Source organism: Akebia trifoliata, chromosome 8 (assembly GCF_017979445.1).
Source record: "Akebia trifoliata isolate Shusen 1 chromosome 8, ASM1797944v1, whole genome shotgun sequence".
NCBI classification, from domain to species: Eukaryota; Viridiplantae; Streptophyta; class Magnoliopsida; order Ranunculales; family Lardizabalaceae; genus Akebia; species Akebia trifoliata.
In genome coordinates this window covers 40774926-40779820 of record NC_141382.1, presented here as the reverse complement: position 1 = coordinate 40779820, position 4895 = coordinate 40774926, and positions in this window count along the sequence as shown.

Below are 4895 nucleotides of genomic sequence, written 5' to 3'. Positions count from 1 at the left end.
CAGTTTCATCCTACTATCGTCCGTCTCAAGAACTATTACAGTCCGAGCCTTCTCAAATCAAATTAAAAATTATTACTACTTCAAGTTTCTAATACAAAATGTTTTCTAAAAAAATTAAAAATTGCTATCTTCTTAGCAGAAAATTGAGTCGGTGGATAAAAATTTCATGAGTCGCCTTTTGTTAATTCCTTCACCTGAAAATAGCAAGAGCATTCAAGTTAGAATGCTAAGAAAAAAAAAATATTTTCATTACAATGATCAGGATGTCAAAAGCTTGATCACAAAAATTCAAAGTCAAAATTTGCCACGTCATCGCAGCGCACCAAGGGCTCACCGCAGTGCGGTAAAATTCTGACGAAATTGGAAATTTCTTTTTGGAACAAGTTTCTGATGTATCGAGGATTGTAACAAAAATATTTTGGTCTCTGATTTTGTCCATTTAGTTTTTGTTTTAAACAAACACAATTTGAATCTATATCGAATATTTATTGGGTTCTTATTAACATGAAAATGAATCGAAATCGTTGTCCCCGGCAACAATGTAAATTTGTTCGAAGCAAATTATAGAAAATAAATTGAACAAATAATAATAAACTTTGACAAGCAAAGTTCAATCCACAGAGACAACAATCGATTCAAATTTTCTTTAGACTTAAAATCAATACAAATTTTTAACACCAAATTAAAATAGAGTATAGAGAAATTACAACTAAGAAGTAGAATGAAATTAAAGCAAGAATTGAAATGCAAAATAAAGATTGGAGAGATCAAATTAACCCTTGTAAGCTATCTTAAAGTCTGAACAATTATATTTTTATCTCAATCCATGCAACAAAACTCTTATTTGTGGATTGGAAGATAAATCGGTTAATTCTTTTAGGTGAATCGGAAATATAGGTGAATCTTTGATTAAGGTGAGATTATCAAATTTATTTCTCAGGTTTATTACTGAGTATGATTAGGCTTGAACTTCTTTAAGCAAGAATCATCAAAAATAGAATAATAGATATAAATCGGATAATCTCAAACTTAAGAGTCTTTACAAAAATACATTAAAAATAGGCACAATAGAATTGAATTGATAAGATTAAGATAAGCTCACTCTGGCTTCATTGACCTCTCTATGGAGAGTCTAGCCGGTCATCCCAAGGAACAAATTGCAACAAAGTAAAAGACAAAGAGTAGAGTGGATAAGAGAATGAGAAATTCTTTGTTACTCTTTGATTCCAAAGCTTGAAAGCATGATCAAAACTACACTTGGTTTACAAGAGGAGAGAAAGGAGAAAAGGGAAAGAGATGATTCTCTAGCTCTCACTCTACATGAACTCTCTTTCTCAACAAAAATAAAAAAATACAAATCAAAATTAGGAAGAAGAAGAGGGACCCTTTTTTTTGGGACAACCCCTCAATTTATAAATTTTCTTTTGGGTTTATGGGTCATTTTCACCCTAGTTGATTTGAAAAAGGTCCACTACTGCAACAGCCAAAAGGTCTAGAAACTTTAACACAAATCTCGAGGCATATCTCCTTGAGATCACCATGGCACACCACAAGGTTACCGCAGTGTGGGACATGGCAATGTTTGGCTCTGAATTTTGGGTGGATGATTCACCTTGGTTTGAGCATTGTAATAAAAATTGTTTCATTTTTATTTGTCTCCGAATTTGACCTTTTTACCTGCAATTAAATTAGAAATTCCATTAGCTCAATAATTTGGCAATTTTATATAATTTTCTTTTATTTGAGGAGAAATAACAATTAAGTGTCGGTAATCCTTTTGTAATTATGGTCCCAAAAATGACTTTCCAGGACCTTATCAATTAGTAACTCAAAGGAATTATTGACGGTAGAAAATCTTAACAAGAGGGGGTTTAAATGGGTTTCTCGGTGTGCATTGTGTTGTAACAATCAATAGACAAATGATCATCTGTTCTTTAAATGCTCATATACCCGATGGATATGGAAAAAGTGTCTACAGAAATTTGGAATTATTAGAATTGGTATGGGGACAATTGAAGAGAAAGTGCAGGCTATCAAGAACATGCGTTTTCAAGAAATATAGATAAATCAAATGTTGAATATAACATTCTGTGCAGTGATATATTTCTATTGGAAAAAGAGGAATCAAAGAGTATTTGCTGATTTGTTCTTCTAAAAGGAAATGGTTTTAAAATAGGTGAAAGAGGTAGTAAAGAACCGATTTGATGGGATATTTGTTGCAGAGAAATCTCCACAGGTAACGCAGCAGATTTTGATCAACTAGATCTACTATTTCTCTGTGGTGCCACTTACTATACATCGTATATCTTCGGTACCTCCAGTGGATAAATGTGTTGAAGATTAACACCGATGGATCTGGATCAGCGCAAGGGGCGGGATTTGGATTCATTGGGAGAGACAAAGATGGGTTAATTCAGTTTGCTGGCTAGAGTAACATTGAGGAAGAGGATGTCATACAAATTGAAATCCAAGCAATTTTTGAAGTAATGAGATTTGCAAGCTCGAGGGAATTCAAAAAAATTCTAATTTCTTCATATTCGTTATATTCAATTAAATGCATAAAGAGAGACATTACCCCTTCATGGAAATATGAAGAAGTGTTGAAGGAAATTGCAGACTAAACTCATTGCTTTGATGAATGTGAATTTGAATTCTAGTGGAGAGAGGCAAATAGGGCAGCAGATTTTTTAGCAAAATTGGGTGCTAGTTCGGATGATTTTTTTATTATTCAAGATAGATCCAATGTTCCTCAAGATCTTCTAAGAATTGTAGAAGACGATTTATCTTGTTTTTACACTCGTTAGTAGTGTTTTTTAGGGAGGGGTCCCTTAAACCCCCGCTTACCAATTAAAAAATACTTATATTTTTCTTTAAAACTTATTTTGATTAGACTATCTAATTTTATATCATCTTTTACCAATTAATATATCTTAAGGATCTTTTTTGTAACTTAAAATATTGCCTAATTAAAGTAATTCTATAGATAACATAGTATAAAGAATATTTCTATAATATTGAAAGATTACAAAACTAACCAACGTGGTTATAAGGTAGTGGGAATTTTATTTTGTTTGTTTTGTCAAAAATGACCTTGATAATATTAAGGTTAAATGTAAAATGGCGGCATTTTCGGTCTTCTAAATTTTTGTGTCAACCAACACCAATTCAGCCATATTAAGATAATTATTAATTAATAGATCTTTAATTGTAATGTATCAGATGTTAATCATTAATCTTAGGGAAATTCTGAAGTAACATTAAAAAGGACATCAATTCACACTTTTGCTGATGTGTGTTCGAAGCCATAGATGTTTTTCATAGAGACATGTGTGAAAAGCATCTATTGTTTAAGCACACCTCGACATTAACCCATTCAACTTAGTGTAAAATATTATTTCAGCTTTAGTCTGGTAATGCTTGTAGGTACATTAGATTCACAATTGACAAAAAAAATAAGGTCTAAATAGTTGCCATATATTGAAATTTCATGTTTTCTTATCGTCTTAATATTATTAATAAAATGATAATATAATTTAATGATATTTTCTTTTCGAAGCTGTGACGATGATCCTCACATTGAGGCTGAAGGGAGGAATTGCAAAACAGTAAGTATTGGAACCGGTTGCAATCCCTCCAGCTGTTAAAAAAATGCCTCCAAAAGTACAATGGAGATGGAGTTTGCTTAAGGCCTTGAACCCAAAATTGTGCTTGCTTTTATAATTGTGAAGTTTAACATTCTTTTCTCAGATATGTATGCTTAAAGCAGTAATCAAAGATACTAATAAACTTAAGTTTCTCTTATTTCTCGTGCATAATGTGTTCTCTGTAGAATGGTTCAACTGCCCCAATCCTCCAAAAAAAAAAAAAAAAAAAAACAAAAAACATCTATGTAGGGCACTTGGGTAGTATTCTACATGCCCAAATATTACCAAACCCTTAGATTTTTAGTTTTTAACTTAAACTTCACATAGACCCAATTGTAAATTCAGGCCCATGAAGAAAGTTTTACAAATCTGAGTGGGAAATCTTAAATTAAATTATGTTTCTAGAAACTACACCCATGAAATGATATGGTCCCAAAGTGGACAATTCAGGAATTTAATTTCTCGAAATGAAAGTACGATAAATAAAAAAAAAACTATTAGAAAATATTTCACCATTACTTGGGCATATTTTTAGGAATTGAGTAAAACTCCTTTATCAAATATCACCACTTGATTTTCATGTGCACATGTATGGAGACAAACACCTCATTTCTTTTGAAAACCAATGCACAAGAGGACACAACTTATGAAGGATATGATTTGTCAATGTAGATAAAAGTTTGAAGTCAATTACCCATCTGTCCAGTGTCCATCATATAAAATATGATACACATCTCATCCTCCATTGTGACCATTTCAAATTTACAAGTTGGTGAACAAGGTACACAAGCCTAACTTGTGTACTTATGATCCAATAATGTTACCTGACGACATTATTTCATCAGATGAGAACATAAATTCCAAAAAATCCCATTACTTTTAAGTAAAAATAAATAAAATTACTGGATAACAGCATAGCCCCATTAATTAAAGGGGTCATGATCATTCATTTTTTGAGCCATTGTTTTTGTGGGCCATATATTTATGAAATATGTTGGGCTGGTGGACCAACCAACACAATGTGAAAAAAGTTCATATTTGACGGGCCAAGGCTGTTGAATTTTGAAAATTTTGACGGACCATGGCGTCAAAATTTCCATTGTCGAATTTTTTCCTTCATCAAATCAAAGCCGTCAAATTAATGAAGGATGAGAAAAGTTTGATGACTCTAAGCCATCGAATCTAGGGAAAATCGCAAGTTACAATGGCCCTAGGCCATCAAATTTTGATTTTTAAAATTCATAGGCCTTG